General features: G+C 39.1%; 1 protein-coding gene across 1 annotated transcript in view; it reads right to left on the bottom strand.

Annotated features, from left to right (window-relative positions):
* The window catches only part of LINGO2 (leucine rich repeat and Ig domain containing 2), a 546,343-nt gene that overhangs the window by 349,869 nt on the left and 171,795 nt on the right, over positions 1-24,679 (bottom strand). The gene's annotated exons all lie outside the window — the stretch shown is intronic.

The raw sequence follows: 24,679 nt of genomic DNA on the forward strand, positions 1-24,679 counted from the left end.
GACAGAGACTATCCTGAAAACTGGAAAACAGCATACAAAAAAGGAAGAAAAATATTACTTTAAAATACTCTTAGGATATTATATAAACATAACACTGCAGTTATGGGAAAGATCAGTATTCTAAGTAAATGCAAATTTCATTATGAAATATAATGTTTTATCTAATTCTCCTTCAACTAACTTTTTATGTGGTATACAAATATGTGAGTTAATTCAATCATTTTTTATTATAATATATGCTTGATCATGGACAACTTGAAAGGACCAACATCTGAAATGCAGAAGGAATCTGTAACATAAGGAACTTACGCAATTTGCAGAAGGAATCTTGGAAGGCAGCAAAGAGCTGCCAGCACTCCAGGCACGACCGTCTCCACTAAACAAAGCTGCTTCCCTAGAGAAGTCAGTTTGCTCATTCACTAAAGCAGTAGTTTTAGCATGAGACTTGCATCAATTCCCTAGTATCTCCCTAGCATATAATTTTCAGCCAGCTTACTTTGTGAAAATAAAAACTTTATACACTATTCATTTTTTTATTTTTTTTGTAATGCAGGGTCACAATGGGAGCTAGCCGAAAATATTCTCCCCTCAAAATGAAGGAGCGGACTGATTCAGCAAATTCTCTAGAAATGCATCTCTTGGGCTTCTGAGGCCACTTCATGCTTGGCTTTGTGTTGCTTTGTATGATCAGTTAGTATAACAAAAACAAACAAACAAACCAAAAAAAACCCCATGTTGCTTAGGTGAGGAGATTAACGGGTATGGGCAGAAAGTTTGCCTCAGTATTTTTTTGAACAATTGCCATGGAATAAAAACTTCAATTCTCCAACATTTTGCTGAAATTTGAACACCTCTCCAGACATTCAGAAACTTAAATTTATTTTCTTCTTTATGGAAACTCGCATTCTTGCCTAAATCTGATTGTACAGCTCTTACCTTTGTATCTACCAGAGATACTGAGAGAAATATTTCAGAAGTCAAATGCTATCTTCTATTAATAAAGAGGTCAAATTATTATTTGAAGAAATGGAAATAACCAGTGATACAAGGAAGCAGGAAGGAAAAGTTACTAGAAGAAAATAATATTGTATTGCCTGAATGCATTAGAATGACAACAATGGTGTTCTATTAGCAGACAGAATTAATTTCTAGACAGTTTATTTAATCTTTAGCTTATTTTCTTTATTCCTGCTCTCTAGATAGCTTGAAAACGCCTTATCTAGATGAAATCATAAGAAGTGTCAAAACACATAGCAATGGTAAAACAACTTATTTCTGAATGTAACCCTGAAGGTAGAAAAGTTGGGCATGGAGGAGTGAATTTGAGAAAGGGAAGATGGGGGTAGGGAGGCGGCAAGGGGAACGTGGTTTTAGTTTTATATTTGTTTCTTACCCGCCTATTCTATTTTTAATTGGCAATACATTAAATTAACCTTCCTTAAATTGATTTGCTTTGCCTGTTACAATAATTGGTAAGTGATCTCCTGGTCCTTATCTTGACACATGAATTTTTTCATCTTGTTTTCTCCCCCTGCCCTGTCGAGGAGGAAGAGTGAGAGAGCAGCTGGGTGGGGGTCTGGCAGCCAGCCGAGGTCATCCCACCACAGTTTCTCTACACGCTCTTGGTAATTCTTCATTAAGACAGACAGACAGAAATGTCTTCTCCTAATGAGCTGTACTGTCACTGGCCTAAACCCAACATTATGAGGTTAAGTCAAAAAAGCAATGGCATTTCAGTGCTGTTTTGTGGTGAAGGTTACAACACGACAATTCTGCTTTGGTAAGAGCAAATATGTGGTCATTCGGTGCATGTGCTGTTATACTGATTAGGTCAGCTCGAGAGGGTGAAGGGTAAGGAAGTTGTTCCACCATTGCAATATTTCACTTCATTATTACTGTACCTTTTTAGTTGCAATGACAAGGTACTTTCCTACAGAAGAAAACAGTACTATATTCAGAATTGCAATCTTTACATAGTGCTTTCCCACAGAAGCAGCAGTTCTTCCACACCATACAGGAAGACTGTCTTGCAGTCTAAAAATATATTCTACTGTAATGTGAAAGGTTTCAACACTGTATTGAATTCCTAAATTTATTACTTACTATTAAGTTAAATAAAGAGCATGCTTTGCTTTCATTCCTGTGTAGGTTAAAGTAATAGGTTCAAAGCTAAGTGATCTGGTGATTTTAATGGAGAAGGGGAGAAGCTTTATTTGAACTAATGGCAATATTTTTTTTTTCAGGTTTTTCACTTCCTAGGGGGAATTGTAATGATTTTTTAATCTTGCCTTTTGTTACCTTGAATTATTCTCAGACTTAATACAGAATAAAATTAGAATGAAAAAAACCCCACACAAATAAGTAAAATCCACCACATCTCTAAAAATATATTTGATTTCTTTTATGCTGAAACAAAAGGGAAGTGTTTTAAGTATTGTAGCCATTTCCCTTTACCTTTGGTTGCACACACAGTTGACTTAAAATAAAGATGAGCTGTTGGAGATGAAGGGAATTTAACTCTGAACTGTGCTTTATATTCTATCTAACCTTCAAAGGATATTTAAATAAGCAGATTTCTGTCCTCCCCAAAATGCAGCAGTGCAATGGAGTATCATCAACATTAAAACTCATCACAAGAAGGACATAGATCTGTTGGAATGGGTCCAGCGAAGGGCCATGAAGATGACCAGAGGGGCTGGAGCACCTCTGCTGTGAAGACAGGCTGAGAGAGTTGGGGTTGTTCAGCCTGGGGAAGAGAAGGCTCCGGGGAGACCTTATAGCAGCCTTCCAGTACCTAAAGGGGGCCTACAGGAAGGATGGGGAGGGACTCTTTATCAGGCAGGGTAATGATAGGACACGGGGTAATGGTTTCTAACTGAAAGCGGGGAGATTTAGATTAGATATTAGGAAGAAATTCTTTCCTGTGAGGGTGGTGAGACACTGGAACAGGCTGCCCAGAGAAGCTGTGGATGCCCCATCCCTGGAAGTGTTCAAGGCCAGGCTGGATGGGGCTTTGAGTAACCTGGTCTAGTGGGAGGTGTCCCTGCCCATGGCAGGGGGTTTGGAATTAGATGATCTTTAAGGTCCCTTCCAACCCAAACCATTCTGTGATTCTATGAAAATCTCCTCCATTGAAGAAGCTCAAGAATCAAACTCACAAATGCTGACAATATCTCCATGTCATTATTTCACTATTTCTGAGGGCAAAACCCAAGTGGTAGTAGAGGACTAGAGGGGCGTTATTATGACAGATCCCAATGGGAAATCAACAAAGTCCATCACAAAAGGTTATTAGAGAAATTAAGTTTCTCTGGGACAAGGAAGAGCTCCTTATAGAGGTAAGTGATTACCTAAAAGGTGAGAAACAGAGGAACTTTAAAGTTTCTCCACCAGCATGATATCACTAGCGTCTCATTTTATAGCAAGCTGCTCTTGGCCCCAACCTGCTCTTTAGGTGCTACCAACTTGATGCTGGAGAACTGCAAAAGCTTACTAACCAGCAGAGGAAATTCAGTGTTGCTGTACGAGTGATACACGTGGAAAAAGAATCACTTACATTAGATGAAAAGTAGTGTGTTCTGATGTTATCAACACCCCTCAGAATAAGATTTGGGAGTCTTAAAAAGCAGGTCTGTGAGGACATCAGCTTTTTAGTCAAGAAAGCAATCCTGAATGATAAGAATTACTGTGAATGGAAGAGAGAAAAAAATGGAAAATACCGATAGAAAAATAAAAGGGGAGGGGCTACCACAATTTTCTACAAAATCTTTAATGGCACAGATAGTGCCCACTACAAGAACCAGTGGGAACTGCACAATATCCAGCAGAATAATAGTCCAAAATAAACAAAAATATGCATTTTATTCATGGATTGCACAGGTAAAACAGAACTTTTTGCCCCAGATGCTCATCTTCATCAAATTTTTGGAGAAAAAGTCATCTGTGGGAACACCTCTTTGTTAACTCTAGAATACTTTATCTAAATTTGTCTATTGCGACAGCTTAAGTGCAATCTAGTCAAGATGTTGCTTTAAGGAAGAGGACAACTGTCACAAAAATAATGCCGAGAGTTTCACAATATCAAAACAAGAAGTCATCAAAACTAGAATTCACCAAAACACACTATACAGGGACAGCCTGAAGATATTACAGAGATTTCAGTTGGATTTTTTGAGGCACATGCCAGGCATGTGAAATGAATTAAGATAGTTTTGCCCTAAAAGCACACAAGAAACATGAACATCATGAAAATAAGTTATGTGACCTACATATTCTAAAATACTGACAACATTAAAGGCCACAGAGCTAAAATGTTGAGATGCAACACATCCAAAAGCTGACTGCTTTAACTGCCAAACAACAAATATTTCAGATTTTAAAAAGGGTTCAAAATTGTATTAGTAATAATAAAAATCCTCCAGACCTATATGTTGACACCATAATTAATTAGTTTTATATGCAATTTACACTAGGGTTTCAGGCACAAAATAATTACATTCTTGAGACAATATAATTTTTTAAGGCTAGCGGTCATATTTAAAATAAATCACCAATTTTTTTTACGATTTCCGAAGAGATGTTACCCAAGACGCACTGGGGACAGCAGCATTTTGTTTTGTAAATCTGTCATAGTTCAAAACATTACCTTAAAAAGTATGTTTCTTCTCAAGCATTAACGAATTGAACAAATAAAAATTTCCATACAAGCCTAAGGCAGGCAACAGTTTGGGTTTTTTTTCAACAGATGTGTTAGATTTCTTGCAACACATACTAAGCTTAGTCCCAGTTTTTTAAAAACCTAAATGAACTAGCTAATAAAAAGTAAAGCCTTCCCTGAAAGCATATCTCAAGACTTGGTATTGAAGGAATTAATTTAAAAAAATCTGCTACACACAGAGGTCTGCAATCACAGCCTTTGAGTCAACTTTACAAATATATAGCAAAACTTCCCAAAACTTTGCTGCTCTTAGCAGAGTTGCTAAGTTGTGCCAGACCACAGCAACACACAGACACCTATTTCTTTTCCTGACTCCATTCCACTCTCCCCAGCTAAGAGGAGTTTCAGAGTGACACAGTAGAAGTGTAGCTTTTTGAGAGAAGGCATTGCCCTGAAATGTCCACTGCTCCCTATTCGAAGTTACAGGGTATACTATGCTCTGTAGAAATGTAATTGCATTTTAGCATTTCAGATCCTGCACAAGAAAATACTGGAAGTAGAAAAAACAGATGTTAAAGTCGATGCAACTGATTGCAGAAAAAGAGATTAAACTTCCGGGGGGGTAGGGTGTGTGTGGGGGGGGTGGGGCAGGCAGGGAGAAGCTTTCTAATTCTAAGGGTAGTTCAGCACTGAAATGTAATGTCTACGGCAGTCATTGCACGTCCAGTACTTCCATCATTATGGTACTTAGATAAACACCTCTCAGAAATGACATACCTACAGCTGGAGGCAGCACTGGGGGAGGGGAGTGGGTTATATACTCTAAAAGATCCATTAGACCTACCTTTCATGATCCTTTCAATAATTTCTAGTATTTTAACAACAGAAATTGGTTATAGGATTGGGTTCATATTTTATCGTCCGACTAAAATACACATCTTTCATTACTTTATTTCAGTTATTAAAAGTGATCAAAAGTGAACTGAGGCAGGATTTTCAGGTTTAAAACAATGAGAAAGCTAAAAAAAAATTAAAATTTCCCTTTTTAAATGTCCTTAAGAGTTATATGATCTTCAGTTACAACAATTTCTATTTTAATAATTATGTATGAGATTTTCTAAAAACTAATACATTTCAGATTTCTGAAGCCAAAGCATGTATTATCTCATTTGCTTTGCAGAAAGCCCATACACATTCATGACGCTTTTGCTGAAAGTCGAAAGAATGGATACTGAGCCATTCTGCAACAAGAGAATTAAATTCTGTTAATTCTCTTTATTTTTCATCACCATATAACATTCAATTAGAATGAATGGTTACTAAGTTCAATGTGTAAGAACTACTACAGACAAAAGTGACGTGAAGAAGATCATGGTCTTTGTAAAATCAGTCCTTCAAAACATTTATTTCTTATGGCACTCAAAAATTTACTCATTTTTCAATAGAAGTGACAATAATTGGTCACTCTTTATCAAAATGCCACAAACAAAATGCAAAATTAAAATTACCAAGAAATGAAAGCAAAAATACTGGAATCTAGAATAAATCAAAGAGTCACCTGATGAAATCATAATTGTCTGTCTCTCTCCTTTCAGTGTTTATTGTCTTTGCCACCAACAAGATTCCTCCATAAAGACTATACACAATTGTTACTCTCATTCCTCTACATATGGCTCAATTGCTATCCAGGTTTGCAGCCCTTTACCAAAATCAAACTACATGTATCTGGAAAAGCAGAAGGCAGTGTTGTTTATGCCTTGACTATATCTGTAGGTTTTTATTTCATCTGTATTGTTCCAAACATAAAGATAACTAATATCGACATATGCCTCCTACTCAAATCTCTCAGACATCCTATCCCATCTCCTTGCATGGTGGGTGAAACATGGTTTGGTATGGTACACATCAGTAGAATTCCAGCTATTAAAATTGCCTAATGACGGACAAATGTTCTCAATACTTCTTTCAATGAACCTCGTCATCAGCTCACTTCTGGTAATCTGTGATACCACCACAGGGATCAGACAGGTTCTCTTATAGTTGTGAAACACCTCATGGTAGACTGGTGTTCCGGGAACCACTCTTGATTTAATTTTGTTTAACATTTTGGAGGCATTTAGGAGTAAGTGGTTACAATAGCTGAAGTTACTATATCAACCTCTTTTTATGAGAAATCATATCTTTATCATGGATATCAGGAAGACACACAGTCTTTTATGAACCAAAGACTTGACAAAACTACATTAGATAACAACTGAAAATTGCCATTCAGTGTAAAACAGAGTTAGTGACACAGCATAAACATGTTACACTGAACTGGACAAACACAACACGAACATCTAAATGCCCAATACTCACTTGCACCATTTGACATTCAATCATCGCTATTAATTGTAGGTTTCATTCATATAAAGTCTGACAGACAGCTTTATTTTGCTGCATGATAGTTCAAAGAAATCACTCTTTGATAGAAAAAAAAAGGAGCTAGGGAAATAATATGATGTAATATTAAACTGTTGCAACAGTCCATTTCACAATCCTTTCTCATTAGCTCAGCAAATGGAATTGTCAGGAGAAAAAGTGAAGGTATAAGACCTTTTTTCAGGATTGTTTCCCATTTCAGTCAGATATGTGCAGAGACAAGAAGAGATGAGAAGTTACAAGAACAGGGATTAAGAAAACATGCATTTTTTTGAGCTTAAGTCCAGCAGTATTCTTCCATTTTCTGCAGGTGCCGATAATCTTTGTTTTTCAGGTGCCTTCCACCTCTGTAATTTGGCTGCCTCTATTATTTGCAATAGCAATGATGCTTTCCATGACCTACTGCTAATTTCTTGTGGAAGAATGAATATTTAATTTTCTGCCGTTCAAAAACAAGGATAACTTACTCTCAGAACTTAAGGACGAATTCATAAAAAAAAAAAAAAAGTTATGTATAATGTCAAAAACACCTAACAGTATGCTCAATATATAGTTACAATTAACATGAAACAGTAAATCCTATAGTTAAGGTACTGTTTGTTAGCTTTTGTGGGTAAGCATGTTTGATCTTCTATTTCTTACTCAGAATGGTCCTGCATCTCTTCTAGGTCAGAGAACGGTAAGAAATAATGTGTCATGCTTCTATGGATGCTATTTGCTTTAGCCAAGGATACACAAAGCAGTATCAGTGCTAGCGGTATGGCTAAAACGATATCACCTAGTGCTGCTAAAATCCATGGAGATTACCAGAGAAGGAAGAACCAGTCAAGGTATTACTTTGCTTACCACTTCTCTGGCATACTCTGAAACAAATATGAGCTGCCTCTGAGATTTTCTCTTTCACAGCCAGGATTTTTCCTTATTCATAGTCATACAGAGAAACAAGTGCCCGAATTAAAAAAGTTACACCTATAAAATAAGGCAGCTCTCCAGCATGCATACATAAGAGGTACTTCATTTTATAGCTATAATCTACCCGTAATGTAATTGATCTCTTTTAGCAATATAAAAAAGAATATAGAACTGTCACTATAACTAAATCAACTTTATATGAATGTTCTTATACTAAAGCAAAATGTTATTTGACCTTGCACTTGTAACTTGATGGATGATTCAAGTGTGGGCCTGATTCATTTTGGAGGACTGTGTTTATAAAACACATGACATTCGTCGTCAGATTGAGAAACTGAGCTCTTGCCCTTAAGGTTTGTAGTAATCTTAGCGGAATTGTAGTCTGGAAAAGAGTACCAATACATTTATACTTTCCTTACCCTTTGGCAACATTACTTTCAGGGTAAGAGCTCTAGCAGCAAATATTTTGTTATATAGTCAGAGCCTGCTGCAGCTAGTGAAGCAAATCAAAACACTCTAAACTCCAGATGCTTCATTTCATGAATTCACCCCAAAGCAAACAGATTACCATCTGGGCATATGAAACAGAAAGATAAAATATACACTTAAAGTAGTCTGTGTTTGTGAGTACAGTGAGTGCAGTTGGAGTTTAGTATATCAGTATAGGAATTACACTATTTTAAAAGCTAACATACTGGCAATACCTGAATAGTATTTGAGATATTACTGAGATGCTGAGGTGTTATTTCAGGTGAAATCTAATACGCTTTAATTTATCTGATAAATACACCAAGAACATTAAAAATTTTGACCCAACACCACTGATAACATCTGGACTACTGATTTATTTTTCCAATTATTGTTCTTCATTTCAGACATTCAGAAAACATATTGAGGCTGTTTAAAGCATATTATTTCACAGAATGAACTGTAACTGCCCAAACAAATTGAACTCATTTGCCCGAGTGTCTTTTACAAACCCGTTTCTTATCTTCACACTGGTTAAAAGCTCATAATATAAATATATACAAAACAGATCATAAACTCTTCCCCCATGATTTCTACAGGTATACACTTCAAACTTCTTAAAAACTGAAGTTCTTTCACAGGATTTTGAATATCTATTATGAAATTTTGGACCCACTGAAGACCAAGGAGGAGAATTCCCAGCAATTCCAGCTGAGCTTATATTTAACCTTTCAATTTCTTTTGCCACAGAAACATATTTTATTGCCTGAAATGTGCGGAATCATGTAGACCGAAGCCTTTCATCTAATTTTGCACCATGGACGCGCTTATTGTCTGCAGCACAGGGCAAAGGCAGCAATAAATATTGCCTGAGGGGTGATCTCAGTTTGGGAAACAAGACAGCCATGTTTTTCCTGGACTCAAATACCCTCAGCAGAGCCACTCTGGATGCAGATGTTCGTGGCATTGCACTCATGGTGGAAAATACAAACTAACACTATTGAAAGTTTCAAAAAAAAAAAAAAAAGTAATAGTGCAAATGGATGCCCCTCTTTTCAAACTCTTCATAAATACAAACTTGTGAACATCTTAGTTTTCGTCATGTGCTCATCATCTTGTGATTTCAGAGCAAGAGCTCTATGTATGAAGAATGTGAGCATGTTGGGCCCCTCCTCTGTAGCAGTGCTAGGATAATGGTTGGGCTTGATGATCTTAAAGGTCTCTTCCAAACAAAACAAGCAATTCTATGATTTCAGAGGTAAAAAAAAATAATTGTGCAGATTTCATTGGAAAAACAGAATCTATAAAAACTTTCTCAGATATATTAGCAACCCAGAAGGTATCAGTTGAACTACTGGATTCATTTATGTTTTTCCTAGTGTCTTGTACTCAACAAAGAATTTCTATGTCCTGCAAAATTTGATTTAGGGAAAATGGGAGAAAATCCTCAGTGAAATAAATAAAGATGACTTGTCTCTAACTGTGCAGAGAAAACATTTGATCTTTTCTCCCTTTTTATACACAAAGGACACAATATTTTACAGACGATTTTTGTGAACTTTGACACTGGTTTGTTTTTTGTTTTAATTTTTATTTTCATTTAAGAGATATAACAAAACCAACAGGTTTTCTTAAGAAAGGAAAAAAAGGCATAAAGATCCACTTTTATTATGAGCTAAGTGTTAATAAGGTCCTGGGAGAATTAAAGTCAGTAACTGTGAACTTAAGACTTGACAACTAGGATAAGTAACCTCTGAAATATGTGTCTTCTGCCTATCTGTGCTCTATGGCTTCAAACTGTTTTCTTTCTGTCAATCAGAAAGGATTTAATGCAGAAACTTTGAGAGAAAGTTTTAGATGCACTAAAAGAGAGACGACCCCTCCCTCCCTTCCCCCAGCTACAGGCATGGCATGACTGCAAGTGCTGAACAATAGCAGCAGCTATTGAGGTTAGAATTTTTGAAGGAAGATTTCTGTATACCATAATTATTTTTTCCTATCTTTACTGGCAAAGGTTCATCTGAGAGCATCAACCTCTTTCTCACATAACCTTCTACATCAGGCCACAGGTTTAAAAAGCTCAAGATATATTTGCAAATGCATCACAGCTCATTTTAAAGGCAATAGCAAAATGTAAGTGGGTAGAATTGTAGAAAGAAACTATTCTGATCCACTGAATAAACTTTAATTAGGAACATAAAATATGTATTAATCACTTGGTGTCATTAAGAAATTACATGGAAGTTCATCACTGCCAACAGCCACAGTTTGAATTTATTACTTTGCAATGGCCTAAGGGAGTAGTTACAGATCACCGTGTAACCTAAAATTAGGAACTATTCCTCCCTAAGTGATATTATTTCCTTGATCTGTACATATCACTTACTGCATACCACTTAGCTTTGCTGAGGTTATTTTCAAATCATGTGAATATTTGCTTCCATTGACTTGAACCTCCAGTACATTTTATTTTTTTCTAGAATGAAGCCAGAGGTCTAAAATAAGAGTTTGCACCATTAGGCTCAGAATAAGTCATTTTACTGTCAGGTATAGCAGATGGTATTCCAAGTTAATGTTCACTTTGAATTTAGCCATTTGATTTCTTTCCTATAAAAGTAGCTAAAACAGGTGACATTTAAGAGGGTTCACGTCCCAGAAAAATAACCACTGGAGGCAGGAATGGGTGTGTAAACAAGCTTGTCATTTTAAGAAAGTCTGGATATTATGGCCATATAAGAACTGACTGAAAAAGAAAAAAAGAAGCGTTGACTAAGTAAGAGTTTGGTGGTTGCTGTCAAGATACAGAAAAGTAGTGATTACCTTAAAAATATTAATTGTATTACTAGTTGCATTGTTGCAACAAAACATTCAGCTGTATGCATGGAAGAGATTACATATTAAAACTATTTTACGTCCAAGATACTTTGCCAAGCTACAAGAGTCAATAGGGTTTCTTGGAGACTTGGAACATTTTGGGAGGACCAAGGCCAGTGTTCTTCACATCATTCACATCTGAATCCTTCGGGACAAAATTTGAACCCACACAAAGATCCTACAGAAGACTTACCACATTTAACATCCATGGTGAACCTTACTCACAAGCAAAATTTTAAGTAAAGAACTGTTAACTGATATTCTTTTATACAAATAAATAAGTATTCTACTTTTCTAGAAAACCCTTATTTTTGTTTGTTTAGCCTCCTTAAAAAAAATGGAGTACAAGAGACTTTTAATAATGCAGTTATGTTTCTGAGACTAAAGACTAATGAATAACTAAGTATTTTACTAAGAACAGTATTTTATTAAAATAATTTATTTACAAGTTTCTCTCCTTCATGTAAAGGGTGAAAATGCAGGACGGTACACCTATGTGCTGTGTATGCTGTACTTTTTATCACTGTACAATGGCAAAACCAGAAAGCATACAACCATCACAGAGAAGAAGCTAAGCCATCTGCTTAACATTGGTATAAGTAAAAATAAGTGGGTTTATGCTGCTGCTGTTTTTCCTCTCGCTGTGTCTGAAAAGCTACTACTACTGTCAGTTTACCTCAGACATCTGTGTTTAAAACAGAATAATATTTAATTTTACAAAATACCATCGCGCATTGTTTTCCCTGTGACAAATAAACATGGTTTATTAACTTGTAACGATTTAGATAAACCTCTTTGTGGTGTGTTTTTACTTGGTAGCAAGGCTACAAACTGAGATTGGCTACCCCGTATTGCCTAGAACCACAAATGAACTGAGCCTCAGTGATTGACACAACTTCGCAGCTAAGGGTATCCTTCCACTGCTAACGAAGCACAACAAGCAGCGCTGTGGCCCTTCTGTTGCTGGTTCGTATCAACCGTGATACGAAGCAGAACACTTAGGTAAGGAATGACTAACTTTTCAGTCAAGGTTATATTTTTCAGAGCTACAATGTAACTAGACATTTCAGCAGCTTATTTAGCAATATATCGGTGACTCAGATTTCAGGCACAGAAAAATGCAAAACCCTTTTTTAAGCATATTCATTTAATATAGAAAAAGTTTAAAATATAATAGAAGAGAGACTTACTGGCTTTTGCCAAATCTTAATTATAGAGTTCCATTATTTTCCATAATTAATTTACAGTTGAATAGTGTCTCTAACAGGACATGCAAATCAGAACTATGATGCTGTGCAGAATTCCAATCACGCTTGAAAGCCCACAATATGCCAAAATAAAGAAACCCTGCTGAAAACATTTTAATGTGAAGCAAAAAGAAGTTTTAAAAAAACAGTCCAAATTCTGTGTGCTTGCAAAAAGAGACTGCATTCCTTTTTATAATTTTTAAAACAAGCTGTTTGGGCATCATATTAGGCAACAGAACATAGTCTAATATCATTCTCTACAAAACGTGTAGGTCTACATAAAATGATTGCTAGGTACCTAACAGATTTTTTATAAGAACTGCAGTATTTATTGCAGTGAACAAAGAAATGTATTGAAAACACGGTGGATTTAACCTATAGAGAGAATGTACTTGTCTTTGGGTGTTCAAAAATGCTCAAGAATGTAAGATATTTCTTTTTGTATAAAGAACAGTGAGATCCACAGTGACCAAGTTTTTATTCACAGTTGCTTTCCAGGAATCTGTGCCATTTGCACCTTCCCAAGGCTGTTTTGCTTCTGAAGATTTAAGAATAAAATCCAGAAGCTGAAGCAAGTTTTAAGAAGTGACTGAGGCCAAAACAGAAAGCAACCCCTCTCCCCGCAGTTTCCTTCTGTCCTGGTTTGAGGTAAAACAGAACCAGCTTTCTCTTCAGTAATTTTACTTCTTATTAATTTTTAAACTCGTAAACTCTTATTAATTAAACTCACAAATCTCTTTATCTCTCCTCCTCCTCTCCAGGTGCAAGAGGTGGTAGGAGACCATCTGTCACCGGCCATTGGCCAAAACCAGGACACCTTCCCAGTTTTTCTGTCTATCTGCCTCAAGGAGAAAGAAGCTCAAATGAGTATGGGAACTCTGTTAACATCCTACAGAACAAAGGAAGAAAAATGAAGAAAACCAACAGGCAGTCCTGATGCATGGCAGTTTTGAGCTATTTTGTTAGAGAGGAATCTTTGTTAAAAAGAGATTTATAGCAAGTAGTATGTGGGAAAAGCATGAAAATGCATACATACGAGTAAGTCAACTAATTCTCTAAGTGTGCGTGAGCTGAGCATTAACCATAAGCCAACATCCCCGAGCATTAGGGTACAAACTCTGGAATGGAAGAAGGTGAACATGAAGGTGAGGTTTTCTGCCAAGCGTAAAATCAGAAAACCTACTTAATAGTGTGATGTATGTTCAGAGACCATGTTTTATTTTCAACATCATATATATTATTTCAAGAGGTCTGATGAGGAAAAAACCTGTTAGCAGACCCATAGCAAAAACCTATGGTGGCTCTAAAAGAAGCTGAGAGCATAGAGAGAATTGCAGAATAATAAAGAGTGACAAAAGGCCTGGCATTGTGGCACTAGAGAAATGTACAAGGGTAACAGGAGCAGTCAGAGACAAGCTTGTGAGTGAGTAAAAGGTGCAGCCAACAGAGAGTCTTCATACTGCCAGGTTGGCTGCACCTAAATCAGGTCTTAGTGTCCACCCAGATTTAATAATCTCAGACTGTAAGTGCAAAAGAGGAAATTGATTATCCACACTACCAGCTTACTCTATACAGGAAACAATCATAGAATCACAGAATGGTTTAAGTTGGAAGGCACATTAATCATCAACCCTCATGCTATGGACAGGGACATCTTTCACTAGAAAGGATTGCTCAAAGCCCCGTCCAACCTGACTTTGAACACTTTCAATGATGGGGCATGCGCAACCTCTCTAGGCAACCTGTTCCAGTGTCTCACCACCCTCATTGTAAAAAATGCCTTCCTTATGTCCAATTTAAATCTACCCTCTTTCAGTTTAATACCTGTGTCCCTTGTCCTGTTGCAACAGGTCTTAGTGAATAAGTATCTCTCCATCTTTCTTATAAGCTGCCTTTAAGTATTGGAAAGCCACAATTACTTCTTCACGGAATCACGGAATCTTCAGAGTTGGAAGGGACCTCTAGAGATCATCTAGTCCAACTCCCCTGCTAGAGCAGGATTGCCTAAAGCACATCCCTCAGGGCTGCATCCAGGCGGGTCTTGAAAATCTCCAGAGAAGGGGACTCCACACCCTCCCTGGGCAGCCTGTTCCAGTGCTCTGTCACCCTCACCGTAAAGAAGTTTTTCCGTGTATTTGAACGGAACTTCCTATGTTCTAGCTTGTGCCCATTGCCCCTTGTCCTGTCGCTGGGAACCATTGAAAAGAGCCTGGCTCCGTCCTCCTTAAACCCGCCCTTTAGGTACTTGTAAACATTAATCAGGTCCCCCCTCAACCTTCTCTTCTCCAGGCTAAAGAGTCCCAGCTCTTTCAGCCTTTCCTCATAAGGGAGGTGCTCCAGTCCCATAATCATCTTGGTTGCCCTACGCTGGACTCGCTCCAGTAGTTCCCTGTCCCTCTTGAACTGGGGAGCCCAAAACTGGACACAGTACTCCAGTTGTGGCCTCACCAGTGCAGAGTAGAGGGGGAGAATGACCTCCCTCGACCTACTGGCCACAGTCTTCCCTATGCAGCCCAGGATGCCATTGGCCTTCTTGGCGACAAGGGCACACTGCTGGCTCATGGATAATTTGCTGTCTACCAGGACCCCCAGGTCCTTCTCCTCAGAGCTGCTTCCCAGCATGTCCGCCCCTAACATATACTGGTGTTTGGCATTCTTCCTTCCCAGGTGCACTTGCTTTTGTTGAACCTCATTTGGTTCTTCTCTGCCCAGCTCTCCAGCCTGTCCAGGTCTTCTTCCCAGAGCCTTCTCTTCTCCAGGCAGAACAACCCCAACTCTTTCAGCCCCTCTTCATAAGAAAAGTATTCCAGCTCTCTGACCATTATTTTCAAGGTCCATGTGCTGGGGACACCGGAGCTGGGGACACCAGAGCTGGGAGCAGAATTACAGGTGGGGTCTCACGAGAGCAGAGTAGAGCAGGAGAATTTACATCCCTCAACCTACTGGCCGTGCTTCTTTTGATGCAGCCCAGGATATGACCACCTTTCTGGACTGCAAGCACACATTGGTGGCTCATGTCCAGCTTTTCATCCACCAGTATCCCTTCTCCACAGGGCTGCTCTCAATCCATTCATCCCCCAGTCTGAATTGATACTGGGGATTGCCGCAACCCAGGTGCAGGACCTTGCACTTGGCCTTGTTGAACTTCATGAGCTTTGCACAGGCCCACTCCTCAAGCCTATCAGGGTCCCTCTAGATGGCATCCCTTCCCTATAGCAAATCAACTTCACCACTCAGCTTGGTTTCGTCTGCAAACTTGCTGAGAGTGCACTCAATCCCACTATGTCATTGAGGCAGATATTAATAGTATTGATCCCAGTTTGGACCCTCAAGGGACATCACTCATTACTAGTTTCCACTTGGATATTGAGCCATTGACTGTAACGCTTTGGACACGGCCATCCAGCCAATTCCTTATCCATCTAACAGTCCATCCATCAAACCCATATCTCTCCAATTTAGTGGCAAGAATGTTGTGAAAGACCATATCAAAGCCCTTACAGAAGTCCAAGTAGATGACATCCCTGGCTCTTCCCTTGTCCATTAATGCTGTCATTCTGTCACAGAAGGCCATTAGACTAGTCAGGCATAATATGCTCTTGGTGAAGCCATGTTGCTTGTGCCTAATCACCTCCCTGTGTTCCATATGCTTCAATGTAATTTCCAGGAGGATCTGCTCCATGATCTTACCAAGGCTGACTGGTTGGTTGTGAAATTGCTATTTGTATAGTTATGATTGGAGATTTGGTTCTTTCTAGCCCATGTATTGACTTGTGTTTCAGGACTTACTTATCTTGGTGTGGGTTTTGGTTTCATTTTTTCTTTATTTTTTCCCCCTCATTGAAAGGGCTCACAAGAGGTGTTCAGTCCAACCTTCTGCCCAAAGCAGGCTCAACTGTGAGCAGGTTGCTCAGGGCTTTATCCAGTCAGGGCCTGAAACCCTTCAGGACATCTTCAGTCATTTCCCTTGCTGTATCTTAGATTAATCCAATTATCTTCAATGCAGAAACACTAGTGCAAAATTTATGCAAAAACATTTAAATTTTTTAATTCATATATATCTTACCCATACATCCCACATTGGTGGTACTACTCAAAATCTTCACAAATCTCTGTTTAAAATCCTCAGGATTTCTTGCTAGCTACATACATTCTGATTTCACAAGGTGTTTTAGTAAGATTAAGATGGCAAAATGGAATGGAATAGAAAACAGCTCTTAGGACTGGTTCACAAACATACTGAGAACTTATGCCTAACTGAGACAGGGTATCAAGCTAATTTTAAAGGTCTGTCTGCAAACTTAAATTCACCTGAAGTTATACAAACTACTTTTGATAAAGCTGGGACATGAAATATGATCCGTGATGTCCAGGGTAGTCTGCCAAAATTCTAATATCCATAATTTATTTTAGCTCTCAAGCAATCCTGTTACACGGCTCCTAAGATAACCACAAGAAGCAAATCTTTACTTCTTCTTCCTCTGAGTTTTATCCTAAGAAGTCTTCAGAGCTAATTTTTGGCTCCTTTAAATTAATGATGAAGTTCACGTTAACCTTAGAGCTGCAGGATTAGGGCCTTAGAATCCTGTATTGAGTCTGGCTGAGGTGGAGTTAGTTTTCCCCACAGCAGCCTCACAGAGCTGTGCTTTGTGTTGGCAGCTGGAGAGGTGTTGGTAACACCCCAGCGCTTTGGCTACTGCTGAGCAGTGCTCGCACAGCATCAGGGCTGTCTCTCCAACGTTCCCCTCACCAGCAGGCTGGGGGTGGGCAAGGTCTTGGGAGGGGACACAGGACAGCTGGCCCAAGCTGACCAAAGGGATATTCCGTACCACATGATGTCTGCTCAGCAGCAAAAGCTAAGAGAAAGGAGGAAGAAACGAGGGCATTTGTTATTTATGACATTTGTCTTCTGGAGCAACCACTACCCGTACTGCAGCCCTGCTTCCTGGGGAGTGGCTGGACATCACCTGCTGATGGGAAGTAGAGAACAAATCTTTTGTTTGCCTTTGCTTCTCCACGTGGCCTTTGCTTTTGCTTTATTAAACTGCCTTTATCTTGACCTACAAGTTTTTTTCCATCTTATTTTATCTCTCCCTGTCCTGCTGAAGAGGGGAGTGATAGAGCAGCTTGGTGGGCACCTGGTGGCCAGCCAAGATCAAACCACCACAACTCTTTAACAACTCCTTCTTTTCTTTTCTATAAGTTGCTGGAGAGAGAATTGTGTTCTTTAAAGGGCAGAGATTTTGCCTTATGTGTTCTGTGAAGTGCTTTATGTATTTACCATAGACAATAAATAATGAGAAGAAAAGATGGTTATTTCGAGTAAGAAAAGATGTTTACAAGAAAAAGAAAACATAGTGCTCCTTTATATTCCCTGTGGAACACAAAGCAGAGCCATGGTGTCTCCTCACTTTTCAAAAGAACACAAAGGTCATAGAGAGAAAGGAGGAACAACGCACAGAAGAATGACCAACAAAACAGAAGAAATGAAACACACTCAGATTTCAGTTCTCCCCTCAGAAAGAATTATCTACAAGGAAAGTAATGGCAACATGCTGTCAGCCCTAGATATTTATTACAGCATCTGAAAATATGCCTTTTGTGACCACTGTCTCCAACTAATACACCAAGACTGGGCTGATTGAGATATAAATCACAACATAACCTAATTCTTTTGTTTCAGTCCTCACTGCATGATTATTTTGCAGAAGGATATATAACCTCAGCTCACCCCGGGATGAATGAGCAAAGGCCAGAGGAGATTTGGAAATTTTGTCTGACATTTGATGTATAGAATGCACTCAGCTGTTAGGAGGACATAGTGCCATTCAAGTCTTGCTGACATGTTACTAGGTCAAAACACAGGTACTAGCGCCTGGCACAACATAAACTTACATATTGATTTGCCTGTTGCCATGTAATGACTTGGTAATGACTGCTCCACTGGAAGAGGTATGGCCTTGGTGCAGCAGGTTGTCCCCAGGCATGCACCAGCCAACAGTCGGAGCTGATCAGAAGCTGGTTACCAGCTCACGGCTACTCACATAGGGAAAGTTTAGTTTCCACTTCCTCCCTTTTCTTCCTCTCCTGCTCCCCAGTGCTTCCAGCTGTGTGCCCCTGTCACCAACCTTCCTCCAGCTGCAGAGCCCTCCTAAAAACTTTGGTGAATCAACTCAGCTGAGAAGTCCAGCAGGCTTGGCTTTCTAGTAGATTAGCAAATTGCGTCAGCTTATGGAGGAGTCTGATGAGAAGCAGAGCCAGAAAAAAAGCTGGCAATGTGAAGGTACAGAAGGTAAGCACCCAGAGCAGGTAGCTTTGGAAAGGTAGGAATAGGGTAGGGAAGCTTGGGAAGGGGATCGCCTCCTTCCACAACTCGGTGTTACTAAACTGCCTTGCCCCATTTCATGGAACTGCACTGTTCTGATGTAACATAACACCATGCTATACCCTTGGCATGGGTGTAATTTTTCATGTAAGTACCGTAGAACACCTAGATATACCGAGGGCAAAAGGATAATGGGGAAGGCATAGAAGATGACTGTGCCACAAAGTACAGCAGCTTGTAGAAAGGAAGGACTTGGCTAACTCATCTAACACAATAATGACAACTATTAGCATCAGCTGTTACAGCACCAGCAGACATTACACGAATGAATCCTCACCATTCTTCTAAGATGAAATAAATAAATCTCTCGTTCCACAGGGAGACAGAGGGAGCAAAGACTAAAAATATTCAATTATTCAAATTATTATTATTATTATTCAGTCCTGTTTTTTTAAATAAGTCCCATTGTTTTCACACTATTTGTATTCACATTCTCCAGATTCCTGTTGGCACACAGGAATGATTATCAACAGGAATGACTGCCCTTTTCAGCAAATACAGCAGAAGGGAAGTTCTCAATTCATAACTCACATGGGGAGCATGATTCAAGGAGCTGCTGTATTCATCCAGCCAAGTAACAGAAATATATCCTATTGCCTATGGGGCCATAAAAACATGTTCGAGTACTGGATACCTGGAGGAATACTTATAGCAAGGAGTGTGGGAGCAATTTATTGCCTGAAATAAGCTACTGCATTCATGAAGCAATTGACAACAAACAGCACACTATTTGAACTGGAAATAATTTTAGCTATTTTTTCAGTTGGTAACAGAACTATATTTGAACTACTCTGTAAACCTTATTCAGCTTATAAGAGTGCAAGAATACGCAACCTTGCACAAACTTCTGATATCTTTGTCTTGCTCTTCCAACATTGTCTCCTTATGGACAGGAATACATCATCCCTCCTATTTCATATCATGATTGTTAAATTTTTCAGGTAATAAATAGCTTATAAACAGGTCTTGTCTGTAACTGTGAGTGTGCATGAATGTAGGTGAACTTTCCTGCAAGTTGGTGAAATGGTGTGCAGGCTGAGCTCAAGCATGCGAACTCACAAAAGCACATTCTGTGCTGAAAACCTATCGTTTGCTGTGACTACTTCAGCTGGAAGTGACTCCAACATTTTGAGTATAATCTGCACTGTTTGTGGTCGAACACTAAGGGACTTTCCGTCTCTGACTTAACCAAAGAAATTGTAGGTAAAATCTAAAATGGAAGCTAGAAATCTTTCCTCCCTATCCTTTACTGCAACTGTAACATCAAAGTCAGAAAGAAAATTTTAAAAAATTGGGACTGTTTGTAAAACAACTCAAACTTTCCCTCCAAAGAGAAATATTTCACACTCTGTTAGTGCCAAAACCCACTGAGGCTGCACAGATCTAGATATAGCCATTTTGATACAGCTTTTATCTCACTATCTAGTGAGAACAGCCACCTGTCTGAAGTCTGAAATGTTCAAGGTTTTCTGAAACGGCTCATCTCAAACAAAAGCATGCAGAACCTGCCAATTTTCTCGGGACTGCTAGGCCACTAGAATGCTTTCTATTTATTTTCTTTGAGTAAGGCAGGGGATTTAGCTAAAAATTGTCTGATATCCCAAGAAACTGGGAATTTTTAGTGGCAATATTTGTCACTGGACTTCTGTAAATGTCATTTGGAAATTAGAACCCTAAAATTCATACCTGTCAAAGTCTTAAGCATTAAAGATTTAGTAATAACACTTTATTCCCCAGCTTGGCTGTAAATTGAGAATTAACTCTGTTCATGAGGTTCTATATATAGAGAAGCTCTGTGCATGACTCTCTCTATATAAATATATATATATATATATATGGAAAAAAATTAGAATAACATGGCAATGACCACAGTTTAAATTATAAAACCCTTAAGACAATGCATATTAGCTTAAACTCATTCATGTCACTTCTTAATAAGAACTTCCACATATAAATGTTCTATTTCAGTATTTCAGCAGGGAAAGAAAGAGAGAAAGAGAGAGAAAGAGAGAAAGAAAGTTTAAACTATGAAAATAAACTTTCAGACAGGAGATTATAAATACAACCATCTACAGAAGCTATTAGAAATTCACACAGCAATGATAGGTTGAGAGCTTTAAGATTATCATAGCAAAAATATGACAATCAGAAGGTTATCAGGAACTAATCGTCAGGCTTTATCAGCTATAAACAACTACTCACAGTCCTTCATCCTCTACTGTGTTAACATATTCTCTAAAAATCTAACTAATTCTGCTGTACACAGGGTGGCATTATGACTTCAGAAGCCAAAACCAAGACTGCAGGTGGGGAGCAACATCTCCAGCAGTCTCCCGATAGCATGGAGGAAACTATATAAAAACAAAATCTCTTCTTGGTGTTAATAATGTGGAACATGTAATTTCTGTGGAAAGATCGAATCACACTGAGAAAAGCTTTTGAACAGAAACAATGGTAAGACAGATGACAACGCACAGACTAGTAAAGATGTGATGGATAGAGTAGAAAGGAAAGGGTGCAGGGCAATGGCAGAGGAAGAGACCTCAGGAACAATATTGCAGGGTGGCCAGGCTGCCACCCCGGGGTAGGCACACAACTGCACACAGATGGGGAAACAAAACCACAGTGACTAAGATGTGGAGGAACAGCTCACAGAACTGGAGTAAACAGTGGTCAGGTAAAAACCCTTCAGTACAGGTGGACAGGAAAGAGGAGGAGGAGGTTGTCTTCAGTATGATGGCTCAGACACCTCCATGGAGGCAGATAAGCCTAGCTAAACAGGGAATGCCTTTTTTCTCGGTAGTGATGAACAAGGTTTCTCTCTGTGCTTAATGATGGGATTTAAGAACAAGGAGAATGACTAGAAAAAGATGATTACTTATAAGCTCTCAACAAGCTCATTGGCTGCACTCAGCTGTGCTGAGAAAGCTAACTGATGTGCTTGCAAGGCTGCTCTCCAACAGGAAAGGTCTTGGGGATCAGGGGAGATCTCTGACAATAGGGAGAAAGCAAATGATGCATCTATCTTCAATAAAAGCCAAAAGGACCACCGCAGTAACTGCAAGCCTTACTTTGGTCCCCAGGGAAAATCATGGAGTGGGTCCTCTTGGATCACATTTCTGAACACAAGGGAGAAGAAGGTGACGGGGGACTGTTGGTGTGTGGTTTGACCAAGGCTGAATCATGCACAAATCAGCTGGTTACCTCCTGTGATAAAATGACAGGACAAATTTGCCCAGAATTTAGCAAGGCTTTCACTACTTCTTCCACAATGTCCTTGTATTCAAGCTAGATGTTAGGGTCTGGGTGGGTCCCCCACCTAGTGAGTAAATAGCTTGTTAGGTGGTGGGGCTCAGAGGTGGTGGTCACTGGATCATAACTGCCTGGAGGCTGGTGTTTTGTGGTGTCCCACAGGGTCTGCCCTGGGGCCTGTCCTGGTTAACACCTCTATCTGTGACCTGAGGAGGTGACCAAGTGCACCCTCTCAGATTTGCCGGTGACACCAAACTGGGGCAGTGGACAGGTCCATATGCGTGAGCGTAGGGCTGCTGTCCACCTGGTGGTAAGAAGTAGCCAATGGGGCCCTCATGCACTTGGGGCAGAAGCAAAGGGCAGCCCTGTCCTAGGCAGGCTGAGGTTTTCCAGCTGCCATGGAATAAAGTCCTGAGCAATGTGGTCTGACCCACAGCTCATCCAGTTCTGGGCAGAGGGTTGGACTCTGAGGTCCCTGTCATCCTGAATTGTCCTGTGGTGCTATGATCCATAAAGTATAGTAATAGTTTTGAATACATATTATTCATGCCTGCTGATCTACCCTGCATCAGCCTTGGGCCGAATAACAAACTGTCTCTAGCAATGTGATGTAAAGGATGAAGGATAGCAAAGCAACTGGATGAAAGAACCAGGAAGCTCTGTTTTTTTAAAAAGACATATTGAATGTAACTGGAACTAGAGGAGCAACACTGTATTGTCACAGGCAGCTGCTTGAGACAGAATGGGAGGTGGATGGCAGTAAATCCGGCACTAAACTAACTTAAGTTTGCCTCTGACGGACAGCAACCAGAAGTCGAGCTGCTGCTTGATAAGTTATTGCCTTTGACTATTCCAGTCAAAATAAGTTTGAGGATGTGAAAGCAATTGAGAAAGGAGAGCTATGTTCATTTTCTCACCTTATGTTTCTCTTCTGGATTTTTACAATTCAAGAACTTAAACTTTTGCTTCATGAGAATAAATTAAAATTCTTTCTAGATTACAGCTTGTCTGTTATTAAAACAGAAGATAAAGCTGGCAGCATTGGGACACCTTTTTCCTCAAAGGCAATGAGTCAGGTGAGGAGGAGTGAGCAGTCTACCTGCCATTTAAGAGGAGTTTGGGAGGTCACGAGTCAAACTGTGCCTCAGCATAGCCCCTCATCAGGATCAGCAGATTAGTAACTTTCTGGCAGGAACAGCAGTAACATAGATCATTACTCCAGGCAAAAGCCCAAATTGTTGCAGCGCTGTAGACACCAATGCCTGATACAAAGCCAAAAGAATGTGTTTAGTACTACAGAAACAAAACTACAAAAGTATCACTGACACACTTTCTCAGTGTGGCCTGTTGTAATTTGTCAACATAGTTTGTCATTGTGCTTGTCATGTCTAAAACACTGTCCTATTGACCTCAGGCCAGGAGTTACAGGGACAAATATAAAGTATTTGGCTTTGCACTCTGGCTATACTTTATCTCCAAAGTGAAATCTCCATGTCTTAAAACACAGGATTTGTCAGCTTTGCTTGAATTTAAACACTGTGTTTTCTAGTGTAAAGTTGGAAGACAATTTTCTTTTTTAGGGGTGTTTTATAAGGGATTCTTTCATGCTTTGCCTTCTAACTGATCATGAACTGATTAACGTCTACTGCACATGCTGTTAACTGAATCCCAGTTAAGTGCTCCAACAAATTATAATATTGGCAATCCAATTATTATTATTCAAAGAGTAAGAGATTAGAAAATACATTTTTGATATAAAACCATTAGAAAAACACTGTCTTTACGAATGTAAATTTTGCTTTTAGTATCAGCTCCACAAATTTGTATATTAATTTCCAATACTTGTTATAATGCAATATTTAATGGTAGCAAAAGGACTAAGCGCAGTCCTTTTGGGTTTTCCCCACAAAGGGGGCTCTCATAGGTGTTGACCCTTTTTAAGGAAGAATTTTAAACCATAGCCATTATTTCTGACTTGTGAATGAAGCTGTAAGTTACTCAAACAAATGGGGAGTCCAAAGGAAAGAAACGAACATACAACCAGGGAACTCCTCTCCGGAGCTGATACTATAGACCGCACAGATCAGTTAGCTGGCTCGTGACTCCAGGCCTCTGCGAGGATATGTGCTGCTCTGACTAATGGCTAGCAAAGCCCATGCAGTTCTCATAATGCCAAGGATCCTCCATTCAGCTCTAGTGAAAATCTAACAAGGAGAAGGAAGAGAAAGAATGGCAGGCAAACATAAGTGCATGATAATACTGAGTACTGTTCTACACATTGTCAAGGCCCTCTTACAAGATGTAAATGTGGCTTTTGTCCAAAATCTTCAGGTTCAGTTAAGAAAGACAAGATAATGTTGACTCAGATTCAAAGAAAAATACAATTCTAAGTCTGACTTAGATAGTATTAACTATTTAAAACCTTCAGAATAATTTAACTGAAAAAATTCTTAAACAGAAAAC

Source organism: Chroicocephalus ridibundus, chromosome Z (genome assembly GCF_963924245.1).
Source record: "Chroicocephalus ridibundus chromosome Z, bChrRid1.1, whole genome shotgun sequence".
Taxonomy (NCBI): Eukaryota; Metazoa; Chordata; class Aves; order Charadriiformes; family Laridae; genus Chroicocephalus; species Chroicocephalus ridibundus.